Here is a 17819-nt window from a genome sequence, read left to right on the forward strand (position 1 = left end):
GATTAAAAGGGGCAAGAAACATAACAAATGTAATGTGCGGACTTTATCTGGATATTGAGTCAATTAAAAACCAACTGTAAAAAGACATTTTTAAACAACTGAGGACATTTTATTATGAAATGGATTATTAAATGCCACCTAGGAAATATTTTCAATTTTGTTAGGTACAATGATGGCATGTGGTTTTATAAGAATATGTCTATATTTTTTTAGAGACTCATACTTAAGTTTGTAGAGGTGAAAAGACAATGTCTATGATTTTCTTTAAAATACTTCAACAAAAGACAGTTGAAACATGTGTCCAATAGCTTAACCATAGTTGAATCTATGATGGGTATATGGAGATTTACTATAGTCTGTCTACTTCTGAGTATACTCAGCAATGCAGTTGGATTTTCACATTACTTGGTCAAATCCAGCATTGTACAATTCATTCTTTTTTTTTCTTTCTCAGATTTCAGGAAGCTTAAGAATGACTAGTACTTCTGAGAAAACAGCCTAGACTCAATCAGAAGAAAACGGGCATTCATCTATTAGCTCTACTAATAAGGAATCTCTCTGAATCTACTGAAAGAACTTCTTGTAAATTAATGAGAACTGTGTAAGAGCCAAGAAAGTGACTCAGCTACTGAAAAGAAACAAAATACAATCTTAGGCTTCATTAAAAGAACTGTATCCAGATCAAGGAAGGTAACAGTCCTATGTACTCCTCCCTGGTTAGTTCACAACTGGAGTGCTGTGTTGCTTGTAAGTGTTCACCTTAGAACACTTACCAGCTAGAATGCTTGCAGGGAGGAGTATCAGACTAGTGAGGAGTTTAGAAGCCAACTGTCAAGTGTAGAATAGCTGGAGAAACTGGGTGTGTTTAGCTTGGAGAAGAAAACACTTCCCAGCCTTCCATGTCACCTCTACCATAGAGACCCCAGTGTAATATTTTCCAGAGGATTTGAAGTATTGTTAATAGGCACTCCATAAGTCAAGTGCGTTTGAAATAAGCAATATTTTTTCTCAAAGGCATCAGTACCCTAAAACGCTTTGTCAGTCTTCAAGATGTGCAGTATTTCCTAAATGTGATCATTTATTCACTCACTCAACAAGTACTTAAGGAGCCCCAATTATTTGCCAAACACTCCTCCAGGTGCTCAGGATACAACAAGGAACATTTCTAACATCCTGGCGGATCCTTTGTGAAACAGCAAACCTGGGCCTCTTGTTACTCCTCTAACTTCAATGGTGCTTCCTCATCTCTAGGTTTTTTACTACGCTTTCAGCCTAGAATGTCCTATCACTAATCTTAATTCAAACATTACTCATTCATGAAGCTTTCCTGATCATCATAAACAAAAACATTCTATTTTCAACAAATCCACGAGTCTTTCTCTGTATCAGTTCTTTGTGAACAGCCGATGTCTCTTAATCACCTTTGGATCTCTCACAGGGCTCAGGGCAGTGTCACGCATGCGTAGGTGCAAGAAATATTTGCGGAATGAGTAATCACATTCAAATATTTGAAGGGTTATCTTTTTAAAGAAGGCAAACTAGGTCTCTACTGTTCTGCAGAGGATTAGGAAAAAGAGAGGAAGTTAGAAGCAAATTTTGCCCCAATTAGAGTTAACAACAAACAAATGACCTTACAGTTATCAGGGACTACAGTTGTTCTACCAGTAGCCAAATGACTATGTATCAAATGTTTTAGTGCAATATCTCGCTGGCCAAATGAATAAAAGATTACCTCTTCAGATTCTAGGAACTACGATCTATCTCATATTAGACATAAGGTAACTTTTGATACAATATATTTATATCAATATTAAAATTCTTAAAATTACGCTTAAATATAAACATCCTTTCATTTACTAATCTAATGATGCCTGTTATGTGTCATGTACAGTGCTAAGTATAGAGGATAAAAGATAAAACAGTCTCCATCCTAGAAGATTCAATACAAGGTTTCTTGTTCTCCCAAAGCAAATCTGATACAAACCTGAATACCTAGGTCATCTACCTCAATAAAAAATTCTTAGATGAGGAAATTCTTTAGATCAATGATTTTCAATATTTTGCAGCCAGAGAAATAACTACGATGCTATCAGCTCCTCTTAAAGCCATCTATCCACACCACTTAAACGCATGAAGTTCTTCAAACAAACAAGCTATTCTTCCTTTCTAGTTAAAAACTAGAAAACAGAAGATATTCCAGAATACCTCCATATGCCAAGGATATCTCTGCGATGTCTCTCCCAAACTAAAAGCTACTGTCTTTGCTGGCAGAAACCCTCTTACTTGTGTCCCCAGCCTTTAGTACAGTGCCCAGGATGTCGCAGATGGTGAATAAATGAACAAATGAGTGAGAGAAATTAATGAGTCCAATGTTACTGGTTGAAAACAGTACTTAAAAGACGCACTAACAGTTTGGTTTTTCTTATTAGAAACCTGCCAAGGAAATGGAAACATATGAATATGAGTAAATCCTAAGCCTAGTTTTCACTATAAATCAGTGTGTATTTTTCAGGTTATTTATTGATAATTACTATATGTAAACCTATGGTTTTCGTTGCTTCTGTAGGACTAAAATTAATTTTTTGATCAGCAGAGCTAATACCAAATTCTAATGCAAAGAAAACCCCAGAGCACTTAATATGCCCACAACTCAACCCATAAGATTATAATCGAAAAATTTATCAAACTGATTTATTAACGTAACTGTCTAGAGAGCAAAAACTTTGATAGCACCAACTGCTCTTCAAAAGCTCTATCACACATTTTTCCAAAATCTCATTTGAAGCATAAAAATCAGACATGTTTATTTTTTCTGACTATAAAAATGATATGTGCTCATTGTAGAGAACTTAGAAAATATAAATAGGTTCAAAGGAGACAATAAAGACTATCTATTGTGATGTTTTCTTTTTTCCTAGTCCTTTTTTCTATGCAGTTATAACTTCTTTATATACTGTCACTCTTCCTACCCACAGAGCAAGAGACAATACCCTATGGCAATAACCCAAGCACCCTCAGTAAAATCATGTTCCAGGTACAATTTCTCAATGTCTCAATTTTATAGATGTGTACTTCCATAAAATAAGACCAAATGTGGTATTTAGTAATCCTTAAAAGTTTCCCTCCTGATTCCATCTTCTCACCTCTAGGATTCTACAAAGAGTGCAGGCTCAAGTAAACATACATCCAATGACTGGAAATGGACTCAAATTTAACAAGGCAAGAAGTTGCTTCCAATAGTTTTATGTCTCCAAGCCTGATATTATTACAAGACAAGGGCTGCTCCAAGTAGCCCAGGTCCTTTGGGACTATTACCTTTAATTTCTACCTCAAAAATACAAAGTAGGTTATCCATAAAGACTTTGTCAGTTTTCTCCTAAGAGTACGACTAGAAACAGAATGCAGGATCTGGGTTTCTGTCTCTGCTCTACTACTAAATGACTGAGTTACACTGAGTCTTAGCTAGCATCTCATTTTCTCCATTTGCCAAGACGAATAGTATCTGTCCTACCTATATTACAGGGCTATTGTGGGGCTCCAAAATACAAACGATCAGAGAAAATGCTCTTCAAAAACTATTACTCAAATGTAAGGTGGGAAATAAAGGAGGAGGGGGGCAGCCGGTTAGCTCAGTTGGTTAGAGCCTGCTCTTAACAACAAAGTTGCCAGTTCAATCCCCGCATGGGCCACTGTGAGCTGCACCCTCCACAACTAGATTGAAACACCTACTTGACTTGGAGCTGATGGGTCCTGGGAAAACACACTTAAAATAAAAGTTTAAAAAAAACCAAGGTGGAATTCTTTCCAAAACACCATGCTCTCTAATAAAGAACATAAAATAAGACTCCCTGACCTGCAAAGAGGTCACTTCAGGTGCTGACTGCTCTCTGCATGTACATGGTGGAGCAGCACCCTCGATGCCTTACACAGGACAGACAGGGAAAGTACGTCACACACACCCAACCACAGTAGCAGAAACTGATGCCATATGTTCTTTATCTCCTGCCATGACAATCTGCTCCATCTTCATTCAGAAGAGCAAACCTATTCCTGACTACTAAACCTATTTGACTGTTGTGTCTGTAATAAATTTCCCAAAATTCTACAGCCAAGCCACAAAATTTTTCAGTTATTTTAATAATTTAACAAGCACCTACCCACCAGCCAAAAATCTAGGATCTTAACAATATCCTACTTCTACCATATTGCACTCACTTCCCAATTCCATCTCACTGTAAGCAAACAGAATTTGAAATTGTTATTAAGTTATAGCTGTCTTCCCTCTCATCCATTCCTCTCAGAAATCCATGTTTCAACACACATAAAGGCCAGGTCTCAACCTTACGAAAAAAGCTGATTCCAACTTCCAAGATCTTTAATAAGGTCACATACCCTGCCGATCAATCTTACTTCCATGATACCACTGACACCGCTGGGCAGGGCTGTGTCTAGGTAGGAGGATTCAGTTACAGCTTTTAGCTTTGTACTCCAGGTGAAAACTTAATTAAAAGTCAGTTTACTGGGTTAAGTATCCTTTAGACACAGGGTTATCCTGGAATAATCGGTCAACTCGTCAATGGAATCCATGACACGCCTTAAATATGAAATGAAGACAATGAAAAAACAGCCAATACAATAATTTGAATGTTTGCGTCTGTCCCCTCGCCCCCTGAAATTTGTATGTTGAAATCCTAAACACCAAGGACGATGGTATTAGGAGACAGGGTCTTTGGGCAGGGCTTGGGTCATGGGGGCAGAGCCTTTATGAATGGGATTAGTGTCTTATACAAGAGGCTCCAGAAGGATTCCTTGCCCCTTCCACCATGTGAAGACAGTGAGAAGCCACTATCAAAGAACCAGGAAGGGGGCCCTAACCAGAAGATTGCCTTGATCTTTGACTTTCCAGCCTCCCAAACTGAGCAATGAATTTCTGTTGTTTATAAACTACCCAGTCTGTGGTATTTTGTTGTAGCAGCCCAAATGGACTAAGACAGCCAACATACCAAGTCTAGAGACTCTATCTACAAAGTCCCACTCAAGGGCTTTGCCCACCCCAAAATTGTTAGCAATCAATTCAGAAGGAAGTTCTCTAAAGCTACGTTCTAACAACAGTTCCAGTTATTGCATTCCGTAAGTTTGGGTCCATTACAGACTACTTCACCCACTGATGATGGGAAATAAGTCAGACAGGGCAGTGTTATAATTAATGTAAGTCTGATTTTACCAAAAGAAATTGCTTTAGATTTATGGTAAAATTCTTAGAACAACCAGAGTGGTTTAGTAATTAGAAACTAGGCTTATTAATGGTGTCAAAGTAAGAATTCTTATTGAATTGGTCCCAATTATCTTATATTTATATTTAGCCTATATTTCATCTTGTTACAGTACTGAAGTTTGAATTTCATTTGCTTTCTTTCAGTTTTGTCTTGATTCTATAGAAATAACCACTTTGAAAAACACTGCATTCTCAGGTTATCAGTTTTATGTCAAGTAGAATAGCAGCCGAAGGTACCAAACTACAAAAGGTTACTTAAAATAAGTAGAATGCCATTGTTATAAATATAAATACAACATCTGGTTCCATATAACAAAGCTATTTCCATATCTCAACAGATGGCCCACAGTAATAATGCTTTGCTGATCTGGTTATAACAAATTCTATTAAATCCAAAATCCTGTACAGCAGATGCCTTTTCCAATTTCAGTATAAGTCAATCTCTTTAACCAAAACACTGTGCTATGGTTCTTGTTATTTGTGTACTAAAATCCAGTTATGCCAATTAAGATGGTCAAATTTTTTGACAGTTGTTATAAAATGCCACTGGGGTGTTTGCTGAGTTTTGGGGTGGAGGAGGTAAAGAGTACCTCCATCTAGGACTGAAAGGCTAACTGTTCAAAATAGAAAACAAAAATTCAGTGAAAGGAAAGCTAAAGAGAGGTAAAGTGAGCTTTAGCTATCTCAAACCAAGGTTTCTGAATAGTGGCAATATGGAAAGCTCAGTAACTACTGTGTAACAAAGCCCACCGTGAAGAGCACTGAAAATAATGCAATTTCTGAATTGAGAAGCTATTAGCAGGGGGAAAAAAAGAAGTACCTGAACACCAACCTAAACAATACGTATCTCTATACATTGCATTATTAGGTTCCTATTTAAAAGAAATGTAGATACAATGCCAATTTTGCGGTTTGATTCCCCAACTATATTCAAAATCCCATCTTCACATTCTGGTCATGCCTTTACTTGAAATAGTACCCTCTTAATTTATAACACAGTAAACAGTACAGTGTCGTGATTAAGAGCCACTGAGTTCTGAAAATAGGCTGCAAGGTTCAAATCCTGACTCCTTCCATTCCTAGCTTATACCTTTCGGTAAGTTACTTAACTGCTCTGTGCTTGTTGGCCTCATCTGTAGAACTCTGATAATAAAAATCTATCTTTTAGAGTTGTTGTGAGGATTATACAATACATGTACTTAGAACATTTGGGGGCCCATAGTCAGGCCTCAGAAAATGGTAGCTGTTATCATTACTACCACTATCATCACCACGTGAATCCCCACTAAAGTTCTGGAAGAAAAGGCAGAAATGCTACGTGACCGATCTAAAATCACAGAGCAAACAAGTGACAGAGCCTGGTTAGAAAAATCTCTTCATTTTAACTCCTGAAGATTAAACATTAAAAATTACTGAATCCCTAAGTAATGGGATTTCCCAGCCCCTCTAATTCTCCCGGAATCACATAGGGATACTTTAAAGTTAGGATAGCAGCACAGAATTGTGGGAACAGCAATGCACATGGACTAAGAGACCTAAGGCGCTCCATCACTGACTTAAGGATGCAGTCTGGGGCAAGTCACCTCATCTAAACTTCAAACTGCTCATCTTAAAAAATAATTTACCTACATCACAGGGTTGTTGTGGGATCAAATTACACATCGTATGAAAAAGACATATGTAAATCATAAACACAATATATAAATGTTCAAGGGCTATGTCTTACTCATTTTATACCCCCAATGTAGCAGAATGCATTGCAGAGGTTGTAATCTAAAAGAAAAACCATGGGAAGGCTGGAGTAGGCAGGGTGAGAATTTAGATGAAAATAGGGAAGGGTTTTTAAAAGATTAAGAAACCCAAATGTCCATCAACACATGAATCAATAAAAAGTGGAATATTATTCAGCAAAAAAAGGCAATACTGATATATATTAGGTTGGTGCAAAAGTAATTGTGGTTTTTGCAATTTTTTTTAACCTTTTAAACTGCAATTACTTTTGCAGCAACCTAATACTACAAAATGGGTAACCTTTGAAACATTACACTAAGTAAAAGAAGCCACACACAAAAGACCACATACTGTATGATTCCATTTATATGAAATGTCCAGAACAGGCAAATCTATAGAGATGGTAAGTACATTAGTGGTTGCCTAGAACAGGGGGAAAGGAGGAAGGGGGACTGAGGAGTGACTGCTAATGGGTACAAACGTTCTTTTGGGGGATGATGAAATATATAAAGATAATTGTGGTGATGGCTGCACAACTTGGTAAATATACTAAAAACCACTGAATTGTATACTTTAAATGGGTGAGTTGTACAGTATATGAATTATATCAATAAAACTGTTTTTAAAGATTTCATTGGGGAAGGGGAACAGGACTTTATTGGGGAACAGTGTGTACTTCCAGGACCCCTACCCAAGTCGTTATCCTTTCAATCTTAGTTGTGGAGGGTACCGTTCAGCTTCAAGTTGCTGCCCTTTCAATCTTAGCTGTGGAGGGTGCAGCTCAGCTCCAGGTCCAGTTGCCATTGCTAGTTGCAGGGGGCGCAGCCCACCATCCCCTGCGGGATTTGAACTGGCAACCTTGTGGTTGAAAGCCCACTGGCCCATGTGGGAATCGAACCGGCAGCCTTTGGAGTCAGGAGCACAGAGCTCCGACCGCCTGAGCCACCAGGCCGACCCAATAAAACTTTTTAAAGATAAGTTTGAGAGAACCACTAAAGTATAAAAACCACTAGCTTTAAAACACAAGTTTTCTTTTTTAAAGAAAAAAGTCAGTTTTCTGACATTTGAGTAGCTCTGACATGTGCACAAGAATGAGACTGGAAGAAGCATTAGGAGAAAATACTACGAATTACCACACCAGACCATCATGTCTCTACAAATCCTTCTGTGGAAAATAAATCTGGTATTTACCATGTTTCCCTGAAAATAAGACTGGGTCTTTTATTAATTTTTGCTCCAAAAGACGCATTCATTAGGGCTTATGTTCAGGGAATGTCATCCTAAAAAATTATGCTAGGGCTTATTTTCTAGTTAGGTCTTATTTTTGGGGAAACACGGTATTCGTATGCTTCCTTTCAAAATTCTAAGTTTACAAATTACCTCTGGTTCGATAATCTTTTTATCATGACCACTGTTTCTGAACTTCAAGACTACATTTGATACTGTCAACCGCATTACCCTTCCTATCCTTGGTTTCTGTAACGCTGATGTTCTTCCTGGTTCTTCTGGGAACGCTTTACTCATTAGCCTATAATGTTGCCCAAAGTTCCAAACCTCAAAGCTTTCATCATCATAGTACTAACCTCCCAACATTCATCTATTCACATTTTTTACTATCATCTATAGCCCTGGTCAGTGCACAAGCTACCTTTCATCTCTATTCATCCTATAGTAATGCAGTACAGATACTTCTACTCGAGTCGATTCTTGATTATCTTTACTAAGGCTGGGAAGCAGTCAGGTGCCTCAACCAAAATAAGTAATTCCTATGTTATTCCTATATGGCTTCGCAACGTGGTATACATTTTTTTTTCTTCTGAATAGATGTTTTTCTAATTGTTTTGCTTAGATTAATACTAAACTCTGCATTTCCAGAGTCAAACCAGCTAGGAGAGAAGGCTATCAGGAGTGGTGGGAGACTAGCCTGCTAGTGAAAAACTGAACACAATCTAATGTTGCCCATAACCAACCTTAGCTCATTTCCCTTCAGTGATACTTTCCTAATTTCCTTATTATCATCCATCCTCCCAGGATTCTAGGCTTTAATCTTTTAATGTTTTATTTGCTCTCTTCCCTTTGCCCACATTCAGTCATCACTGAGTTCAAATTAATCTTTACTCACATATATATCTTCTTATATATTCTTAGGACAGTATAATTTAATAATTAAATGCATAAACTCAAAGGCCATATTGCTGGATTCAAATTCTGGCTGGGTCAGCTGCTTACTCTCTGTTGGAGTTTGGGCAGGTTACTTAACCTTTCTGTAATTCAGTTTCTTCCTAGGAATAACAAGACCTTATCACAGAGATTTAATGAGTTTAATACCTGTAAAGAACTTAGGACAATGCCTGGCATACAGTAAGTACTCAATAAATGTAAGCTATTATTTTATTCCCATAATCCTCATACGTCAGACCCTCATCTTATTCCTAAAGGTCTCCAAGAGCTCTCTGGTCAGTTTCCCCACTCCAGGACATTCAGCTAATACTAAAACCTTCCTCAGAAACAATATGCATCATCTTACTCCCGTTCTTTAGAACCGACTGTGGTACCCCATCTACCCTTGATAGATCCTCCACCAATACCTGCGCACCAATCTAAACTCATTTAGTATTATTCACCAATACAGATTCTTCCTGCTGTCTGCTATCTGTTGTACATTGCCACTTCTGTCCTTGCAAATACTCCTTCACTCTCCCGGAACACATCTCTTCCCCCTTTGAAAATTTCTTTTTCAAATCTCACTTTGACTTTGGTTATATTTTTATCCCAGAAGTCTGATGTTGCTTGGTAATTACGAATGATGGACATTACGTGTTGTTTCTCCAACAGAAGTTTAAGCGTTTGAAGAGACCATATATTTTATTCCTCATGTATCTTCATACAGACTACTTCACACACAGCACAGTATTTTGCAGAAGTACACAAATGCTGACGGACTTACTAAAAAAATATGCCTCAGAATGCATCAGAACAACATTATTTTCCACTGCCCCACCCACACTTAACATGATGAAAGCAGATAGTATATTCTCCTATGTAAAATAAAAATATTTAAATACAGATTCTAACAACTGTACCAGATAAAAGGAAAAAAAGTATACTCGAAGAAAATGCACAATGCGATTAAAAAAAAAAGTGAGAATGCTGGCCATTTCAAAATCCAAAATGTGACTTCAAAATATTAAAAGACTTTATTTCACCCAAATTAATGAACAAAAACAAAGCAAAATAAACATGCCCTGACCTCATCCAAAAAATACCTAACAAAGGCATGAGAAGTCCCCAATATCTTCAGCAGCACACAAAACCAAGAACAAGATTCACTTCAACTCCAAGGGATACAAAAAGAAAAGAGAAATCCTCAGGTGTATCTTAAAAAGTGGAAAAAAAAAAAAAATCAATCATATGTACATATGCTTCCCAAACAGAAAAATGGAGAGAGGTTACTATTTTTCCATAAATAACTGCAAAGGTCTAGGAGGAATAAAGGGCTACTCTCACTGCTACTGTGTGGCCTGTTCCCTGTTAAGAGAGCAATCTGTAGTCAGTCACAAAAGAGCCAAACACCGGAAGATGGAAACCTTAACCTGGAAGAGACATTAAGGAAACTACTCAAAATACATGTTTTAAAACCAGTTTCAAAAAAAAGCGCAATACTACTCAATAAACAGAGAGGGAAAGTGAAATAAAAGAGTTCCCACGAAATAAGTGACTCAGGAAAACTATTTAGTGCTGCCTTGCAAGTGAAGAGCTATGCATATAATATTTCCACGACTGACACGCACGCTTGTTTCACTGGGAAACAAAGTAGGAGAGAAAAATTAAGTAAATGTCAGATATCAGAAAAGACAAAAAAGATGCCCACCAATCTCTCACTCGCTGGCCAGCCCAATTTAGTTCATTCAGGAATCCAACCAGGAACGAGAGAGGCGTGGACCGCACAACACAGAAAAGAAAATCCTTCGCCAACCATACACACAAAAAGTAGAAAGGAGAAGTGAAAACTATACACCTCAATGCCTCAGCAGCTGGAGCTCAGTCTCTCTTTAGGATTAAGCAGTAAAGAACAAGAACAGCTAAAGGGCGAGGAGAAAAGATGTCAATTAAACTCAGCCTTGTTATGTCCCCTGCTGGTCTCAATTTCAGAGTATAACTTGATTCTTCCAGCTAACCAACAGTCGGCCCCAGCAAAGAAAACTGACCCTAACACCTTTCACACCACCAGAAGGAAATCACAGAGAAAAAACCACCCCGTTAACCTCCCTCCTCACCAGCTGCAAAAATGGAGGGGGGGAGGGAACACCCTACCACGTGGGCAGGATGCAACACACACTGGACAGACAGCAACACGTCCGCATGGAACGGCTGCCTCTGCCCGAATGCCGGCAAAGGACACGGACAGGATGGGTGGGAACTCAGGCCCCTCGCACGGACCTCCTCACCCCAAAGGGCACCCCCGAGGCGGGAAGTACTGTCCGCCTCGCCCGCCGAAAAGCACCCCCAAGCTTGAAGGGAAGAAGCTGCATCAAGCCGGGGTAGGGGACTAGCCCAGGCCAGGGGGCAGGTCCCGGAGAAACTGAGACGACCGAGGTCCTCGGACTCGGCGCCCCCAGGAACCATGTCTGGCTCCCCCTGGCCCCGCCTGGGGGAGGGGCGGGAGGCGCGGAGGCGCAGAGCCGCCGCTTCCCGGCTGAGGGGCAGCAGCAGCTGAGAAGCGCCGCGGGGGAGGGAGGGACCCAGCCCTCGCCGCCCTCCAGGCCCCAGCTCCAGCCCGGGCCCCCTGCCTCGCCCGCCGCCCGCCCGTGTGCGCGGCCGCGGCTGAGAGAAGGGAGAGGGCGTCTCGCGGAGGGCAGCCCCTGCCTCCGTCCCGAGAGATGCCCCAGCCCCGCCTCCTTGCCCGCCGCCCCGGCACGGCAGCCCGGGCAGCAGGCACTCACCTCAGGCTGCGCAGGCCGGGACGGCCCGGCCGAGCCCCCGGCCGCTGCGTGCGTCTCCGCCCCCCGGGAAAGGTCCCAACGGCGCCTGGTACGAACGGCTGAGGCCCCGAGCAGCGCCCAGAGCGGCGGCGGCAGCGGGAGCAGCCAACATCCGGGGCCGCGCACCCGGAACTACTTCCCGACCCGCTCCCCCACCCGCCCCCGCCACCACCCCCGCCTCCGCCTCCCGCAACGTCGCAGCGCCACCGGCACGGCGTCGGCGGCGTCACGGCGTGTCGACGGCGTCACGGCTCCTCCGCGGTCAAGGAGGTGACGATGCGCGAGAGATCCCTCCGCTGGGACAAGTAGTGCCCTGGGACCGCCGGAGCTCTGCCTCTGCCCCGCGGATGTCATCGAGCGGTCGGCGTCTCCGAGCGACTTGGGGTCTTGCGCCTCAGACTGGCGACTGGGGGGGGAGTCGGGGCGGCGGAGGCGGCTCTGTAGTGGAGCATAGCAGGACCTGCGGCATTGGACGCTGCCCATGGGCTCCAGGAGCCCGATGCTCTGGGGAATGGAACCTTAGGATCTTCCCACCCGCACCAACCCTGCCACCTCACCTTAACGACAGGCAGCTTAGCCTCTCCGGGAAACCGGACCCCTTTTCCAACTTGGCACACCGCGGATTCCACAGGCACCTTGGAGCTTCAAGACACCCTTCCTTTCAGACCTTTACAAGTCCTGGGTTCCAGACCCATCTCTGCCGAGGCCTTTTCCGTCCCTAGCCTTCATTTCCTTCTCCTGAAAACAAAGGAGGTGGAACTCTGAAGGCTAAAGTAGCTGCCCAGATTGTGGCCCTTGCTCTCAACAGGTGGAGCCTTTAGAAGGATAGTTCAGGCGACTTGTGAACTTTGGAATTTACTTCTACGTCAATCTTGACTGATTTTTTCCCTAAACTATTAGCACTGCTAATCTGCCCTGTGACTTCACACTTAATTACCTTCAGACGCATTTGCTGTTGCTTCATTCCCATTAGTCACGCATATAGCAGCAAGCACTCATTTGAACTCAGGGTAGGTGTTCAGTATTTGGATGCTCAGATATTTGTTCTAGGTAGACTGGATGGTAGGAAAAGGAGGGGCCTGAGTGAATTAGCCCTGGAAACCTTTTTTTGATGTAGTCTCATGGGGGTCAGATAAAGACCTCCTGTAGTTAAAACGCAGAGTACAAACACCTGCCGTTCACCAAGCATTTCTCGGCCCTGGGGATTCAAGTTACTCCTATATTCCTCTTCTATGTAAGACTAGCAAGATTCTGAATATAAGATGATTCATTCACTCATTCATCCAACAAGTATTTGCCAATCACTACTAAGGTTGTCTGACACTACGTTAGTGCTTGGGATGTGTCAGTGGACAGAAGTGGAGGAGGGTGTAGTGAAATACCCTTCCCTCGGAGCTACCGTGTTTCCCCGAAAAAAGGACCTAGCTGGACACTCAGCTCTAATGCGTCTTTTGGAGTAAAAATTAATAGAAGACCTGGTCTTATTTTACTAGCAGACCGGGTCTTTAATATAATATAATACCGGGTCTTATATTAATTTTTGCTCCAAAAGACACATTAGAGCTGATTGTCCAGCTAGGTCTTATTTTCGGGGAAACAGTATTATCCAGTATGGGGAGAAAGATGATTAACATAATAAGAAAGTTATTTGGTAGGATATAGGTGTGGAGTACTATGGGGAAAACAGATCGGGGGGTATGAAGAAAACTGGAGAAAGGAGGGAGTGGGATTTTTTTTTTTAACATCTACCATTTATTCATCAATAATAAGTTAATTTGTTCAACAAATACTTCAGCCGAATCGTGTTATGTGCTGGGGCTTCAGCAGAGACTAAGCCTAAGTTCTAACCCGGTGAACTCCCCATCTAGTGGAGACCACATGCCAAGTGCTTTCACCAAGTCCCTGAGATAGGAGTCCCCTGTTCATATTTACAGCTGATGAAGTTAAGGCTCAGAAGAGTTAAATATAAATTTGAATCAGAATTCAATCCCAGTATCTTCCAAGTCAAACTCCCTTTTCAGTTTCACCTCAGCTGAGATCTCATATTTTTGTTTCATTATGTCTCATCTCATGCATTAATCTAGATGAGTGGCCTTAGGCCCGCACTGGGGCAAAAGGAAGGGAGAAATAAAACATTTAGAGGAGAAGGGGGTATGTGGAGCAAAGTAATAAAAGATAGCAAAGAAAATTTAGTGGAATAAAAATGAAGGTAGATTCAATTCCAGTTTTACAGAATGGGATTTTAAATAGAGCCATCAGGAAGACACCAATTCAAAAGGTGACTTTCATGAAAAACTCTGAAAAAGGTGAGAGAGTGAGCCATGCCATTGTCTGGGAAAGAGTGTTTCAGGCAGAAGGAACAGCTAGTGGAAAGGCCCTGAGGCAAACACATTCCTGGAAGTATTAGAAATAGTAAGGAGGCCAGGACAACTAACAAGGTAAGTAAATGAGAGAGGAGTAAGGAGATAAGGTCAAAGTGGAGCAATTGTAAAGATCTTGGCTAAAATGGAGACACAGGGCTTTTAAGAGAGTAGTGATATGATCTGATTAATGCTTTCAGTAAATCACTCTGGCTACTGTGCCAAGAGGAGACAGTGGTGGAAGCCAGGGACTCCAGCATCCAAGTGCAGGATGATGGCTTGGACCAGGCTGATCGCAGTGAGTTGGATAAATAAGATATAATCTCTGTATTTTAAGAACTCACAGTCAAATGGGAAGCAAATAGATTAGATAATTACAGTACACTCTGATAAAGGAAACAGTATCCTGAAGAAGAATCTACCCTTGCCAACTTTCCTAAGTGTAGAAGATCCCTCTTTACCAAGTTGTCAAGGGAATTGGAAGTTGCTGGTTCTTTGTTGGGTCGTTGGGCAGAGATGTAATAACAGTTAACACTCATCTTCCCAGCCCTTCTGGTCTCAAAGCCCACCATCAGGTGAGTGGCGATATAGGCAGAAGAATTCTAAAAAAAAAAAAAAAAAAACAGTCTGGGGCTGGCCTGGTGGATCCATGCTCCTGACCCCGAGGGCTGCCGGTTTGATTCCCACATGGGCCAGTGGGCTCTCAACCACAAGGTTGCCAGTTCAACTCCTTGAGTCCCGCAAGGGATGGTGGGCAGGACCCCCTGCAACTAAGATTGAACATAGCACCTTGAGCTGCCGCTGAGCTCCCAGATGGCACAGTTGGTTGGAGCGCGTCCTCTCAACCACAAGTTTGCCGGTTCGACTCCCGCAAGGGATGGTGGGCTGCGCCCCCTGCAACTAGCAATGGCAACTGGACCTGGAGCTGAGCTGCACCCTCCACAACTAAGACTGAAAGGACAACTTGAAGCTGAATGGCACCCTCCACAATTAAGATTGAAAGAACAACTTGACTTGGGAAAAAGAATCCTGGAAGTACACACTCTTCCCCAATAAAGTCCTGTTCCCCTTCCCCAATAAAATCTTAAAAACAAAAACAAAACAAACAAACAAAAACAGTCTGTGTCATGTATTGAAGGAGATGGGCAAAGCCGAGATTATCCCTGTTTGTCAGAGGAAGAAACTAAAACTGATAATCACCAGGCTTTAACCTGAGACAGATCAAGGTCATCAAATTCCTAAACCAGGGAATCAGCCAGATGATGGAGTAAAAAAGTAGAAAGACTCATGTTCGGGCTTAGCTCCAAATCTGGAGATTTGGGGCTCCCATTTATCACCATCTCTTACAAACCATGGGCAGCTCCTCAACCTTCACCTGTTTGGGATTCCAAGGTGCTTTTTTAATGAATGTGCTTGTTCCACCTGGGGGATAGGACCAAGGAAAGAACAGGGCTGGATAGCTGCCAGAGTGGGGGTGGGGGGGGGGGAATCAGAAGAGTTTGGGAAGGAAAGAAGCATGAGCCCCAGAATGTCAAAGAATGGAGGAGCACCCCTCCTACTCCCGAAAAAAAAGTTATAAAGGCCATAGCAGCAGAAGGGGATTCTGGGACAGGGTGGGAGGAAAAGCTTAAAGCCCAGGTTGGGAAGGCAGACCTGTGTTCAATCTGATGTTCCATAGTTTTACTTCCTGTGTGCCTACATCAAGTTATATAGTTTCTCTTAATCTCTGTTTCCTCGCCTATTAAATGGGAAAAATAATCATAGCTACCTGGCAAAAGAGATCATGCACAGGCTGCCGTAAAATTAAGGCCCCCAAAGACAGTTATTATTTCATACAAGATCGAATGTCAGCACAGTAAAGAATAGTTCACAGTCTTGGGAGTGGGCTGGGAGGGAGAGTACGAGGCAGGAGAGCTCTCAAAGAGGAGATGGTGTCTAACTCGGGACAGATCCTTAAGAGAAATAGATTGCTCAAAGCAATAAGATAGATTTTATTGTTTTGTGTTGTTTGCAATCTCTTGCCAGCCTCATCTGGATTATAAATTCCCTGAATGAAACACTGCCCCAAGCTGGACTGCAACAACCCTACAAAAAACTTGATTAGGCATTGGAGGATCCTCAACAGCTGGGTGTTCAACACTTCACGTGACCCACAGCCACTTAGACAAACGAGGATATACCTGATCCTTTATTTATTGTAAGAGGAAAGCAGAAAATGAGAAATGAATTTTAAATGAGCCAATACCCACAAGAGGTAGAGAAACAAACATGAGAGAGCGCCTCCTAGCCCTGGGGAGCCTTCCAGATTCCCTGGATATCTTCATGTAATACTTCATATTTCATGTATTAGATTTTTTTTTTTTTTAGTCTATACAGAGGCCACTAGGTAGCTCTCAGCACCACAAACTGCTATTTAATAAAAACACTTGGGTGTTGGGTGTTGGTCACTATGCATACTTAAACAGCATGCAATAATCATCTAGGCATTGGGCTAAATACTACGGAGTCCAAAGGGAATAAATTCTCTACCTACAACGGGCTCCTAAGCTTCTGTAGAAGCAGATGTGTAAACAATTAATCTCAACGCAATTTGGTGAAGATTCGTGCCTGTGCCATGGGAACGGAGAAGAAGCAAAGTTTAACTCTTGTCAGATTTGATAGGGATTAGGGCACCAAAGAAAGCTTCATCCTTAAAGGTAAGGTTAAGGCTAAGTCTGAATAAATGACTAGGAGTTTGCCATGTAAAGACAGAAGCAAGGCTGGGAGTAGAGAAAGAAAATCTGGGGTAGAGAAGAATACCTTGTACGAAGTCAAAGTGGTTGGGTGGATTAAAAAAAAAGTAAAGGCCATGGAAATTACACTCTTATAAGTAGTCATTAAACACTAGTGACTGATGGGAATAACTAACTCATAAAGTTAGACCAAATCGCTCTATGTAAACCATTCATAAATTGAGTTTCTGCTCTCTAGGAGCCTGGTGTTAGCTTCAGATTTTATTAGTGCAGCAAAGTGTGATCCTTCCCAAACAGTCTACTGCTTAATCATTCTCAGTAGGAAGAAGTAGCTCAGAATAGTTCTTCCCAGTAGAAAGCAGTAGCCTAATTTTTTCCCCCTAGTTCTGGCAGTGAATTTGCATTAGTGCACTCATGCCACTGGCCTCCCCCATCTCCCCACTCCCATCCCTCTACCTTGAAACTACCTGGCTCAAACCTTGGCTTACCTCCACTCTCAGAATCAACGGAGCTAATTAAAAGCATAATGAAAGATACAAGGGCACCAAGACAGCTGAACAAACATTAACAAATGTGTAGATTAAATAAAGTATTTACGTTATGTGCAAGCAATGGTGCAGATGAAACTTGGGTGGTGCTAGGAAGAGTGAGTCAGAGGATATTCAAACAGAGTGAGATCAGAGGAAATCTCTCTTCCAGTTCATATCTTTTGGAATGAGAGAATGAAAGGAACCATCAG

General features: G+C 41.8%; 1 protein-coding gene across 5 annotated transcripts in view; it reads right to left on the bottom strand.

Moving 5' to 3' along the window:
• The window catches only part of FOXJ3 (forkhead box J3), a 121277-nt gene extending 108495 nt beyond the window's left edge, over positions 1–12782 (bottom strand). For 3 of the 5 annotated variants that reach the window (XM_019737168.2, XM_019737166.2, XM_074334523.1), the window contains exon 1: positions 11950–12088. The gene's annotated coding sequence lies outside the window, so the exon portion shown is untranslated. Of the gene's footprint in view, positions 1–11949; positions 12089–12545 lie in introns of those variants that run through there. The other 2 variants (XM_074334522.1, XM_019737167.2) reach the window with 2 other exon arrangements.
• Positions 12783–17819: the final 5037 nt, after the last annotated feature.

This window comes from Rhinolophus sinicus, linkage group LG06 (genome assembly GCF_036562045.2).
Source record: "Rhinolophus sinicus isolate RSC01 linkage group LG06, ASM3656204v1, whole genome shotgun sequence".
Lineage (NCBI taxonomy): Eukaryota > Metazoa > Chordata > Mammalia > Chiroptera > Rhinolophidae > Rhinolophus > Rhinolophus sinicus.